Below are 14,869 nucleotides of genomic sequence, written 5' to 3'. Positions count from 1 at the left end.
TGTTGATTTATTAAAACAAAATTTAATTAAAAGTGGTTACTCAAAGTAAAATTATACTAATAAAAAACAAATTTGAATCCGATTATAAACTAAAATTTGGTTTATACAATTTAACATCAGCAATGTTGTTTAAGTTAAGATTTATCACATCAAATTGTTAATTCAAAGTTATTTTATGTTTTTGTATTATAATCATTTTAACTTACATATATATTTTTTGTTTCAATTCATACAACTTTAATATTTATATTATATTATTAAATTAATACATGACTCTATTTAACTAAAAACTTAAGTCTTTCGTTTAGCAGTAAATAATTAATACATTTTTCAGTGCCAACAACATAGAACATTTCCACTGGCATTCTGTTAGTAATCTTTGAAAATATTGAGTTTGAGTTACATTTGCCGTTTAAATTGTTTCTTGGACTGGACAAACTTAACATACAAATTTTGATATTAATGCATATAAATATTACATATAAAGAGACAAGTCCTAAGCTTTTATCACCAACACCAAGTCAACTACTACTAGGTATTGATTATTATGTAGCTTACATGATACCCAATTGAAGGGCAAAAATAATAATACCCTATGGAAGCATAACACCTGTGACTTAATAACTTGCCTCAGTATCACAAAAATGAAAATGATATATGAATCAAAAGAAGAAAATCAAATGAAAATGAAAACAATGTAAACACTTTGTAATGCTAGAAGATGTTCAATGCTTCCATCCAACAACACATAGGACATGCTTCTAAATCCCTTAGGAAATGAAAAACCCATATTGGTTGTCCTATTCTGCATCCCTAAAGCTCAGCAGTCAGCCACAGCTTCTTCTGGATAACGAAAACAACTTCATTGCCATCCCGGTCAGAAGAGTCGGAACTGGAATCTGCAGTTGCAACTGCTTCCCAGTGCAATGCTGTTAGGTACTTCTTTACATAATCAATCACATTTTGTTTATCCCTGATGATTACAAATCCAGTTGGCCTAAGCATGCGGTCCATCTCGATCAACAGATCCTCTAGACTGCAATCTTTCTTTTCTAGATCAGAAAAGACAGTCCATGCATGGAGTAAATCGAAAGTGCGGGGGTATGTTGAATATGCTTCACACCTGTCAAAATTATATCTCCCGTAAGTATAAGTTTAATCAAAAATCATATTCCACATCCAAACTCGGATTTTGAATCTGATCAATTTACCAGCTATACAGGAGGAACTGCTTATTGAAGATAATAATTGAATCAAGGATAGATAACAGGTTCAAGCATTGAAGTAACAAATCTCAATAGCTTATTTATTAAAATCATAGTGTTGTAACTACTAATATATAACTAGCTTTTACTAATAGAGTGAGGGACTAATACCTTTTGGGGTGCATGGCTGCCCTTCCCAATAATTGTCACCCCTAGGAATCGAATATTTCATATTTTCGTCTATTTAGGGATCCAGTGGGGCCTTACACCATTAGACCAACGCCTTTTTGCTATAACTAGCTTATTTATTAAAATATATAACTACAAACTTTCAATTCAGATACTTTGTCATGTTGTCCATATTTAATTTTTATTTGACATTTATACTTAGTGTTGCGTCCTCAGTTTTCTAAATTTTGGACTTTGTCCTTGTCCAAACTGTGTCTGGTATCCATGATTCAAAGGTTTCACAAGGAAAGTAACATAAAGCAAGACCCTTGTGTAACATACTGAAATTTACAGCTAGAGTACAAAAAATATGCCTAAATTTAGAAATAGAAAACATATACCAAAAATTGAGACAAAAAAGTTAATTTAATCAAATGCATAGAAAGATATCAAAGATAAAGTTAATTTATGTTTCAGGAAAATAAGCTTCAATACCAGTTATGGGTACTCCCTATGAGGCCTCTGTCATATACTATCTTAAGTGTGTTTGGTCCATCATGAGGTACAACATTCATCACCCAAACATCCTTGCTTCTAAGAGCGGCTCCGAATGAACCCATATTTGCTTTCATATCCATCACGTTCCTCACGGTGTTTGATGAAACTTTCGGTTTCAAGAGATTCCAGTAATTTTCAACTCTTCTTTGCCAAAGTTCCTGTACCACATGACAAAAGTTGAGCCTATAATTTATTTATCAAAAGAAAATGTGTCTTATTTATTATCCAATAGTTTCAATGATAACTGGAAAAAATATAATTAAATAGTAACAAGAGGATAAGTTGCAAATTCCAATTACCGTGTCCTTTTCAAACATTTCGTTTGAAAAACCCAAGTCAGCTAATCTCGGAGGAGGACTGGTCAATCTTGCAGGCCATAGAGCTAATTCACTACCTTTGGCTTTGTGGTCATCTGCTAAAAGCAACAAAATTTTTAAGCGGGTGAAGTTTCATATCCAATACTCTAATAAAGTGCAGGCCATTGTACGAGACTCCCATTTAGTGGGTTCTCGGAAGGATACTCAATAAAAAATTTAAATAAAATTCAGAAGTAATAATGAAAATTTTCAAAGCTGGGATTTAACTGCTTCTAATGCATGGTACATGCAATCAATGCAATAACACCGCTTCTAAAACCAGAAGCGTAATATGGAGGGGAATATTTTTCAAAGCATGGTTTTAGCTCCTTCTAATGCATGCAACATGCTTTCAATGCAATAACACAACTTCCAGAACCAGAAGCATAAGATAAAGGGAAAAGAACTAATGTACTTGATATAAAAGATATTAAGGGTTCAGTTCAGACCATTCAGCATCAGCTCAAAGCATGTCATTCATGGACGATATAAATAGAATACAAGATTTAGTAATGAATGAGTATAGTAATAGCAGTCGAGATGCACAATGTTGGCCTAATTAAATACTATTCATATTCTTCCTGAGAGAGTGAAACATAGTCTACCACTGATTATCTACAAGTTTCTGCAATCTGTTATTATTCATTAAGCATTCCATTCATGGCCTTAAAATCGTAGTTTATTCATTGACAATTCTCTAGCAATAATCAGCCCGGTAATTCAAAGTTTTCCCTCTCTCACTTTCTCTCTTTCATATTGATCTTGTACCAATGAACTAACTTGCTGGGTCTTGAACATATGATAGACCTCAATGTAATTAGAAAGAATGAAGATACAAATTGACTTAAATGGTCATTCAAAATTTATGAGCAGTTTTCAACTTCTAATAATCTAATATTGCTCTACCAGGTGACAGTTAGCGATAGAATCTAAATGGCAAGATTGATCAAGTGTAGCAAATCAACCGGTCCAATTCCGTAGCACTAAATGAAAGACAAATCCTAATTCCAGAATGGCCAATAGATAATATAGACATCAAATCTACAATTTCTAATACACCAAAACAGAAAGAAAGAAAGAAAGAAAAGCAACTATAGATTGCTAGTCACAAAGAAAAAACTAGAAGCAATAGAATGCAAAAACCATCAGATAATTTATAACACGAAAAGAAGGTACTCACGTTCAGAGTAAGGTGTTATGCATGTTTCCATATTCACTCCCCAAACCGCATCTGGGTCATCATCAGATTGGCAAAGAGGAGGCTGAGTACCGGGTTCTCTTTCCATATAGCAGTCATTTGTCAAAGGTTTTTGCCAGATGACAGTTTGGTCCTTCTTTGCGGCTATTCTCCAACACATACGTCCCACAAGGGCACTCATCACTCTCCATATCCTTCGATCCTCTTCATCCTGAGCATATGCTTCTGGAGATGAGTATGCGAAATAACCTCCAGGCCTAAGCAACCGGTCCAGCTCAAGTAGTAGTATTCCGTCTCTTTGAATCCAATCAATCCGACAACGAGAACAGTGAGCAAGTTCGAAAGATCTGCTTGGGTAAGGGAGTCTCTTAGTTCCCAGGACACCAAGATAAGCAGGAATTCCTCTTTCCAGAGCAAACTGAATTTGATTTTGATGCACATCATTGGGTGCCAAGGACATTGCAATGATATCCGATGAAAGAAGATAAGCTCCAAAACTGGCAACACCACAGCCAACATCAAGCACTGTCCGCAAATTTCCTTCATTATTGAGATTATTGTCTGTAAAGTTAAGCATCTGGCAATACAAACTGGTTGTGAGATTCTGACTTATCCATGAAATGGAAGTAAAAAAATTAAATATAAACAAATGCTAACATTGCCAAATATGGTACTGAAAAGCATATTACTGAACACATAAATAGACAAACATAAATGATAAATTCCTATGAAACTACCTTGTAAACATAAATACATACAAGATTACACTGTGTTTTATAGGCATGAGTGCATAACCAGTAAAGATAAATGAAGCCTTACATTTGCAATTGCTGCAATGTACTTATCAGCCCCGTTGTGAAAATGAGTACCGCCTCCTGGAAACACTATCTTTTCACCTTTCACAACCATCCAGTTTTGGTCAGACTTCTCATTAGCAAGGTGAGTATGTGGTATATTTGCTTTCCAAACCTCATCTCTACTATGTGGCCATTTAATAGGGATCTGAAACATCATAGAAACAAAATATGTTTGGCACTGACAGCAATAATAAAAATGTATCAACGATGATAATGTTACGATTGAAGACCTCGTGTAATCTCAGTATATCTTTACCTTATATCCTGGTGGAGGAGGAATCAAGCAATTTAACCGTCTTTCTGGAGGAGGACAATGTCTCTCATAGTGTTCCATCAGAGAGAGATCCAGCTTCAATCTCATTTGATAGATGAGATGTCTGTCTAAGCAGGGAATCAACTCTGAATGACGATCATCGCAAACCTTCAAAAACAGAAGAATTCCATGAGATTGATGTTGTTCAAAAAATTAGACCCGAATTTGGATGAAGACCTTGAACTAGATGGAGGATTGAAAAATATGGATTCAGATAATAACCTTTACAGTATAGGTGGTGAAACTATTTGATCTTAGTCTGAGGAAGACAAACATGAATATGATGGTGATGAAATTAATGAAGAATTTGATTATATTGTTTAATTTTTCCTCTTTTCACTTTGGTGGAGCCGTGGTTGCATAATTATGTATATTTTAATTATGCAAGCAAGATGCTGGTCGCTTGATTTTGGTATAAATTATGAATATGCTATTAATTTTCTTCAATTTTTTTCTTTTATAGGACATCTAGTATTTATTAGGAGTTGAGTTAAGTATGTGATATTACAGTTTTTGTTAAGGATCAAAAGGGAAATTCTTTTCATGCATGCAGCTAACCTAAATAGTGAGAAATGGTTTTGATTGTTCTCGACTTCTCGTTTTTGTTCTTCTTTCTGATGTATTTATTGGCAAATTCTTCATACTAAATCTACTTTAGCACTTGTAGTCCCTATTAGTAATTAGTAATACTCATCTTCAATTTGGCCACTGTGCAAAACCAAATTTCAACTTAGTCCTTATACATACAATTGTTTTCAATTTTGTTCCATTTTCAGTAACACGATTAGGAGTGGGGACCAAATTGAAAATGAGTGTCACAAATATGGACAAAAAATATAGGTTAAAATATATTTTTGGTCCCTATATGTGAAATTTACCTTCAATTTTAATTCTATACTTGATATAAGTTTGATGCTTATACTCAGAGTCACAGCAACAAACAACAAGGACAAAATTAAAATGATTGTATGCATAGGAGCTAAATCAAAATCTTCTTCCGTATAGGGAACAAATGTGAATTGTGCATAAAGCACAGAAAATACAAATAAATATAACCTTATATCAGTTAAGAGGTAAAAGTAATTCGAAAACATTAAGGATTAATTTAAGAATAAAGTTCTAATATGCACTTTTGCTAACAATGGAAACGACAACACATGTCATTTTCTGGTCATATGTGTCTCTGTGTATGCTGGCAAAAGAGTCACTAAATAAAATGCAAGCTTAGAACTATAATAAACGAAGTTTATGAAGAAATGGGATGAATATTCCTCGAGTCTAAGCATGAAAACTTACAGGATAATTCTTTGGTACAATATCATCTCCCACATCTCCTTGCTTAACAACACTTGATGAAGACTCGTCTTGCTTGCCATCGGAGTCATCGTCTGCACCCAAATATGATGCCCCAAGTTTTTTCAATGATTTGCTGCCATATTCAAGCGCAGATGAACCGGTATTTTGCGAACCAAAGATGGATCCATTGTACACATACAGAAAACCAAGGAAGATTGCCACAACACAAAGAGAAGCAACTATACGCTTCTTCTGTGATCCATCAGACCTGCCCCTCGACATTTATCAGTTGAACGTAATACGAATCCAAATTATACTTTTTGTTGCTCAGTTATGAACTGGATATGATCACAGCACAGATCTTGTTTCACTAGACATTCAGCACCAAATTCACAATTCCAAAACAAAAATAGACTTGCAAACCCCAATATCTCAAATTAGAAAGCTTAATAGTAATACAGCTTCCTCCCACGGTTTATAAGATATGACACACTGATTTGAAGATTAACCTGCGAGCGAACAAGGAAGGGGGCAACAGTCAACAAAATAAATATAGAAATCCGTTAATCTGTCCTGATTAAAATCGTAGAGCTAAAAAGACAAAGAACAATTCAAATATAGAAACCAATTTAAAACTTTCTATGTTAGTGTGGCAGAGTTCTATGAGAAGTAAGCAGGGACAATACAATCAGCAAGGGAAGTAATAAATCATAAAATGTGAGAATCTGTGTTTAAACCCCGGCATTTGCACAATTTCCCTCACCCCATCAAAAACTTTGTCTACCAAAAAAAATTCAAGAGTGAAAGAAAGCAACAATGATCGATAAGCTAACAATCTATGGTACGTGGTACCGATTCTGGTACTCGGTTCTATAAGGTTCGTCAGTTTTTACATTATTAATGCAAGAGTTCGTTCATGACAAACCCGAGGCATACCAAGTGGAATGTGGTAGGCGGTACATAGGCTAAAAGAGATAATCATATAACTGTAACAAAGCACATAGCTATCCAGAAAATGACACCAAAACTACTGAAAATGATGGATCCAAAAGAACCTATGATAAGAAAGCATGTAACTAATACGTGGTAGAAATTTTAAAAGTGGTAAAAATCTAATTCTGAAAACCTCATCGGAAAGCAATAGAATATTAATGAATGAGCTTAGCGATAAATAGTTTCCATAGAATTGAACGGAAGTTCCAGATCTAGCAAAATGGAAAACAGCATTAGCATTAATAATTCAACCATTTCCACAAGCACCAAAACAATCAAATCAGAAAAAACCCAGATTGAAAAATGTTCCAGATCTAGCAAAAATGCCATCTTTATGCAAAATCAGCATAGAAAGTGAAGCTAGTGAACAACTAAAAGATAGAATGAACAAAAAAACTTACTGGGTTGGGATGGAAATCTATGAGGAAGTTAAGAATCGAGATATGGAATATGAAATGAGAAGAAGAAAGAAAAAGGGAAAGAGAGAAAGAGAGAGAGAGAGAGAGAAAGGAATAGAATATGAGATCGCAGTGTGTGTTTGGTTTTGGATGTTCTATTTTGGGAAGTGACACAAAATAGAGATCGTTAATTTAAGTTACGGTGGTCTCTTTCTATGTCCCTACCACTTAATCATGCATTAGCATTTCTGCGGAGACTAACACATTCACCGACTCTAATTGAAAATTTTCTATTATAATTGAATAGTAGATAATATAATAATATATAAAAAGTTATATCATTAGTATATATATTTTTTCTTTTATAGTAATTAGCGTGTCGATCGGCACTCCGTGCCGGTCACCCGCATTCTTATTCTTTTGATATAATATGTATGATTCATATTATATTATTTAAGAAAAACAATTTAAATATAAGAGTGCAGTATATAAACTCAATAAAGAGTGAAAATTTAAGAAAATAATATATGATAGTTGATATGATATACATAAAATTTATGTCAATTTCTCATTTTTGTGCTTATTGGGTAGAGAAAGATAGAAGATAGAAATAAGAGAATGTGTGGAAGATTAATGATATTAAATTAGTTATACTATTAATAAAGGGAAAACACAAAATAATCACTCATCATGGTGTAATTTGTGTTTTCCTATTTTGCCCTCAATATCTTTTTATTTCTACCAAAAAAACCATATAATATTATTTTCTTATTTTATCTTTATTATCTTCTTATTTTAAAAGTATATTTAAAAAATTGAACATTAAACCAATTGAATAAATTCAACCGTAAATTTAGCGCAAAAAATTATATTTGAATTTATAAAATACAAATTATACATTACAAACGATAGGAAAGCGGGTTGACAGGCACGACAGTGCATGTCAACACGCTAGTTAATATAAAAATGAAAGTAATATATGTAAGTTTATAGTAGTTATTAAAAATATAAAAGGGCAAGTTTGGAATATAAAAATTATATCATGAAGTAGTTATTACTTGTTTTGCCTTTATTAATAGTATAGATAAAAATGACCAATGATGGCAAAATGGGTTCGCCCATTTATATGTGTATATGAAAAATAGTTATCAGCAGTTATGTTTATTATTTTTGTGCAAATTATTAAGTCCTATCCATTTTAAAATGGGACGGCGGACTTGTGGATTTGTTGGAGAAATTGATAAATAATTAAAAAATTATGTAGAGAAGTTGAAAAGAGAAAAAAAGAAAAATTGATATATTATATGAAAATCACATTACATCATAATTTTCTTGAACCGTTAAAATCGCATAACATTATAATTTACTTCTTTTTTAAAACACATTTATTGAAGATATTTTAGAGATTATTTTAGAAGTTCGTTAAGTGGTTAGGAAATTAGGTAGTTCGTTAATAGTTGAAGTTAGTTGGTTAATTTTGTATCATTCATTTACTTGGATCGCAAGCATTTTTTCTTTTTATAAATAAGTCATATTGGTTTCACTTTTTCAATTAATGAGAATGAGATGAATTTCTAAATTTCTATCATGGTATCAGAGCCTTCATCCTAAAGGTTTTGGTCACAATCACTATACATTCTCTACAATTATTATTATTTTTCTTTTCTCTTCCAAGATTCAACAAAAAATCGTCACCAACATCAACTATCTACTCGATCATCATCTTCATCAATCAAGTTCAAACTAAAAAGGGCATTTTCATATGGAAAATAGACCAGATATCGATGATGACAATTTTCTTGACCTTTATAAGGAGTACACTGGCCCTTTGGGATTTGCTCCTGCCAATACGCAAGAGAATGCTAAATAAAAAAAACAGTTGAATGCATGATTTGAGGAGGAGGAAGAGTCTCATGACCCTAATGTTGTCCCAACTGATTTCACCAACCGAGAAGCTAAGGTTTGGGAGGTGAAGTCAAAGGCCACGAAGAGGAATTGGAAGAAAAGAAAAGAAGAGGAAATGATCTGCAAACTTTGTGGAGAATTAGAGCATTTCACTTAGGGTTGTCCATCTACCCTTGAGCAAATCGCAAATATCAAGATTTCTTTGAATGGATACGAGTAAGAGACAAACAACTAAGAGCACTGTGCTATTTAAGAGAAAGTTATTACCAAGATTTAAAGAGATATTGCCTACAAAATTAGATGGATGAGACTACTGATGGCAACAGGGTCAGGCGGGCATGGGTAGTTCATACCCATATCCATACCCGTACTATTTGTGGATAGTGGGTATTTGCGGGTACTCATTGAGTTTTCAATTTTAATTATATTTTTATATATTTTATAATAATCAATATAAAAATAATTATTATTTGAATAATATGATATGTATATGATAATAGTACAATCACTAAAATTTATTATAAAATAATAATAAAATAGACAAAATATAATGTTAAAATAATAATAAAAAATATAAAACATTTAATTAAAATATATGGACAGTTACTTGCGGGTGGGTATTATGAAATCTATTCCCACCCATAAGTTAATTTTTGTGAGTACATATTACGGGTGTTTTGACGGGTAGCCATGGGTGGAGTATTTTTGTCATCCCTAAATGAAATATTTATTATTGTGAGTGTAAGGATAAATAAATTTTAGGAAAAGGTGTTGATGTTGTGCATAAGATTAGGGAGGAAAGTGATCAAAGGGGGTCTTCTAGTTCTCACATTGTAGATTAAGGTCACCTGAGAAAAGTCATGTTAATACTCAGTTCCAACGCTTTGAACCCAAAAGGTCTCATTCTAGAGGACCACTGAATCCATCTTACTTTCCACAAAGACTTGGTAGGCAAGATAGACATGTTCAAGACTGTGTGCAAGATGACAGTCAAAAGTTTTTAAGAGGTTCTCCACAAGCTTATGGAAATAGTGGAGCTAGAGGTCGTTCAAGCCATTCAAAATCTTCAAGACATGCCCCTTATACGGGGAACTCATATAACTGATTTGATGGTTGTAACCAAAACATGATGTAATGTCCCGAAAATTACTTCATAAATAATGTAATTAATCTCTTAGAAAAATGGGTAAAAAAAATTTATGTAATATATAAATCACAAATGGTTTTCATTATATCCATTTCATTTTCAAGACGTTACATTTTTATAAACTGCAGAAAGTAAATAACTGATACCTAATGGTAATTGAAAATGGTACAACATTTTTCTGAATGCTTTTCATTATAAAAGACTTGACCCCACACCACACACATCAAGGTGTTGCTTGGTCCAGTACAATGTGGTTGCAAAATACAAGGCAGATTCTAATCGTCGCCTAAACTGAAAACTATAAAGTAAAAATAAGTATAAAATAAGTTGAGGGCGTCAACAATACAAAAGTATCCTACACATGTATCCTGATTCCAAAAATCAAAAGAAGAGAAGCACCTCCTAGCAGCTAGCTCCAAGACTAGCGGGGGTACTAGAGCCCTTGCTCGGATCCTGCTCAGGCTCTGAGTCCGATGAGAGGTCTAGTACCTCTACAGAGTCCTCTATACAGACTAACTCCACACAATCGACATCATCGTCAACCTCCATCTCCTCCACTATGTCAAAGTCGGAACAAGGAGTCCTAATCTTCACCCTATCAACTCTACAAGTCCCCTCCTAGGACATCATGAATCAGTAGTTCCAAATCATTGCCGATCGTTCCATCTGAACAATGATGTATACAAAAATACAAGTACACCAGAAAGAAAGAGAGGGAGTAAAACATCTAATGAATACTCTTCATTGACATCGTGGAATTACACAAAATATCACACCAAGACAGAAAAATAAGTACATATATAACATGTCATCATAGACGTATGTGTCGATGATGAATGATGCTTGTAACTCAGGATTTGGGAATAAATATCTACGAGTACGATATATGAATGTTATGTTCGATTCATCCATCCTTACGCCAATATCCTCCCAATAACTATTCGAAAATAACCGAGAGTACATGTCCCACAACAAGTCGATTTGAACGCACCAAATTCACTCCTTGCAAGGATATGTGATCGATCTGTTCCAACAGAACTTTCCATTTTAGAAGGGTGTCGTATCAAACACTTTATGGGCATCCCTCTCATCGATCCTGATTGCAAAGAGGGTTTGTCAGAGATTGTCTAGTTTGTGCTATGAGAATTGTATGATCCAACCGAATACTTCATCCAGGAATACAAGAGACTTGTCTCATCTAGACTCTCCCTTAAGGCTTTGCTGACGCATCACCGTCATCGCCGCCCCTCTCAACATATCAAGGCTCGTTCGTCTCCCGTAACTTTTCTCTCCATTACTTCACTGTTCATAATGAGTATGCACACTAACCGATGTTAGCCGATTAAATATTTTAATCATTGTTGATTCTTACATGATCGGCCCAGCCTAAGACATCTCCAAAGGGAATGCTTTTTTTGGGACCTAATCTTAAGTCTTAACACGATAGAGGAATAATATCCTCACCACTACGAACCTTCGTTGAATCACCATGGACTCCCAATGGCCAAGTCACTTATGGTCAGACGATCTCACTACGTGGAAAACATAAACCTTTTGGGCCTCGCCCTTAACGTCATAATAGTCGACAACCTCGTCAAAAGGGCCCTAATTAATCTTGTTACCACCAACATCCCATACTATCGGTAGATAATGTTTACTTATGTTCTAATGATAGGTATTTATTTCATCTTTGGGACATCGGTCACTTTTAAAGTATTTTATCTTGTATTACTCGCATTCACATGCTTTCCATCATTCAGACGATTTTATAACACTGATAATCAATTATACCAAAGGCTAATCAATTATTCCTAGTTACAATAGCTAAAAGAATTTTGTCTTATGACATTGATAATCGACTACCAGTCTTGATAATCAATTATGTCCATCAGACAGGGAGATTTATAGAGTATTACTAATTGATTAAGTTAAGTGTTAATCGATTATTCCTCGATACAATTATTTGAGTAATGTTCATCCATGGATAACGATAACATTACTCTATATATAGACATAACTTAAACGATATGACGTAAGAGATCATAAATACTTAATCCTAACAGACAGACAATTGATTAAGTACCAGATTTCTTAATACCAAGACAACTCCAAACTTTTGAGGTAGTTTAGGAGGTTCGGATATCATATTCTGACACCATTGTGTCACGATGTATTCTCCCTCACCTGGTAATTCTGTGTAGAAAGCTTCTTCGACAATAGTTGAATGTATGGTATCTGGTGCAACTACAGAAAATTCGCCAACATAACAGCACCAAACAAGATAAACATTAATTAGAATACTTAATAAATAAAATTCTTACATGATGACACTTATGCAAAAACTTAACTTATATTTTTCTCAAGTAAGACATCCTTTCTAAAATCAATACCTTACACTAAGATTTTTATACTGAAATTAGTACGAGCTTAATTGCATAAAATCAATGATGTTCTTATACTAGAATTATGTCATAATTTGTGAATATACACCAGGTTAGTTCCCAAGAAAGAGAGGTGGGTCGTAATAGACACACTTAAAGCCAAGTTTTTCCTGAGACGGAACTTTCCTAGACATGCATTTCCACTCTATTAAATTCTTCTGGTAATGAGAACAATTCATAAATCTTATCTTTTACAAGTAAGACATTCTTATTAAGATCAACATTTTAATTAAGACTTTCTAAGTCACACTTACCACTTTAAAGTAAGTCAACTTAATCCAAGTCACTAATTTAAATCAAGATTTCTTAAATTAAACTTACCAATTTAAAGTAAGCTAACTTAACTAAATCATTACTTTAACTCAAGATTTGTTAAGTTAAACTTATCACTTTAAAGTAAGCTTTCCTTAAGAAAATCAACACTTTAACTTAAGTAAAATCTAAGACTTTATAACACTTAAGTTTATAAACTCAAGACTTTAGTAAATCACTTTTTATTCCAAATTATTACTTTAACTTATAATTTAAAAGATAACAATTTACTAGAAATCCTTTAATATTTAATACTTTTAAAACAACACTTTTTCAACAAAATTTTCACTTAACTCAAACATTTTAACTTAGAAAAACAGAAAAATAAATACATCTAATCTTGTCCAAGGCTACGATTTTTCAAGCCAAAAACAAGTGGAAAAATTCAAGCTTTACATGGTTCAAAAACTCCTTAAAGGTTCATTTAATTACATAATCATCCCCTTTAACTAAAATCAACAAAATACTTAGATCCAAAAGATTAAAAACAGCCCCATGAACAACAAAGAGTCCATGGTTTCAAAGATAGCATTTTAAGGGATAAAATTTCTCCATTAACCACCTAAACTCCAAAGGTTGTCTTAACACAAATGGAGGTAAAAATCACCACTAAAATCACCAATAAGGTCACAGCTTGTTCATGTTAAATAGGGGGTTTATTTTGAAGTCCTAAAATGTTATCATGCAAGAAACTAAAGCTAAAGCAAGAATAGTGGGAAGTGAGAACAACTTTATGTGAAAAAGCCCATTTAAGTTCAAGAAAGCACAAGTTTTAGGGTTTTGATTACATAAAGAGTTAGGAAGATTATTTGGATATTTCAACGGTTGAAAATGTTCTTAACATACATATAAACAACATACTAAAAATCTATAAACATCTAATGCCTAGAACTTAAGAGATTAAGAAGCAAAGCTGGAGAAAATACCTTGAAATCTACTATGAACGTTTATGACTTAAAGAGAGCAAATGAGGAGGGCAAGTGAGCACCCTCAAGGCCAATGGTGCTTTTTTTATAGAGGAGAAATCAGATTTGGGAAGATCAAAAGACCATGATGTTGTAAGGGAGTGGATGAGTGATTTAGGGAATTATGTAAGTGATTGAGATCATGGTGATAAAGTGGTTATACTTTTGCTTATTCAACAAGCAAGCTTGACTCATGAATGAGTGATGTGACTAACACGATGAAACATCATGATTAAAATCATGTCGAGTATTGTTGGTTAAAACTCGGCCAGAGATTAATAATCTCTCGATTTATAGTTGTGCTTAGAACGTCGAAACTTTGATTTCAGAGTGAAAAATATATACAGATGAGTTATGGAGAAACTTGGTGTCTATTTTGACTCAAAATAATACTTTGAAGCTAATGGCTCAATCAGAATTCGATTCCGAATTATGGAACTCAAAAATCCTATTTGGATCGAATTTAGGGTGAATTTGGGTCCGAAAGAGGCCCGAAGACTTTTAGTCTCATAAGATTATAAAAATTTACTGTAAATTAAGAAATCACAATTATCATCGGAAATTTGGGCAAAGCCCATGGGGCCCGCCCGTCCGCACGTTTTGGGCGGGCAGGGCATGAAAATTGTGTCCATTCGCCCTAAAATGCCCGCCCAACATGCCATTTTCGCCCATGGGCATTTCAAATGGGCAAGCAGGACGGCCCATGGGTATCAATGAACACTAAAATACGAAACTTGCTGGATCAAGTATGACAAGA

The 14,869-nt window shown here is 33.5% G+C and overlaps 2 pseudogenes; one reads left to right on the top strand and one right to left on the bottom strand.

The window, feature by feature from the left end:
* Positions 1-433: 433 nt before the first annotated feature.
* Positions 434-7,553, bottom strand: LOC109339049 (annotated as a pseudogene).
* A 1,508-nt stretch (positions 7,554-9,061) lies between these two features.
* LOC109339048 lies at positions 9,062-10,382 on the top strand (annotated as a pseudogene).
* The last annotated feature ends 4,487 nt before the right edge of the window (positions 10,383-14,869 follow it).

This window comes from Lupinus angustifolius, unplaced genomic scaffold, assembly GCF_001865875.1.
Source record: "Lupinus angustifolius cultivar Tanjil unplaced genomic scaffold, LupAngTanjil_v1.0 Scaffold_54_8, whole genome shotgun sequence".
NCBI classification, from domain to species: Eukaryota; Viridiplantae; Streptophyta; class Magnoliopsida; order Fabales; family Fabaceae; genus Lupinus; species Lupinus angustifolius.
This window is presented reverse-complemented; position numbering and strand designations above follow the sequence as displayed.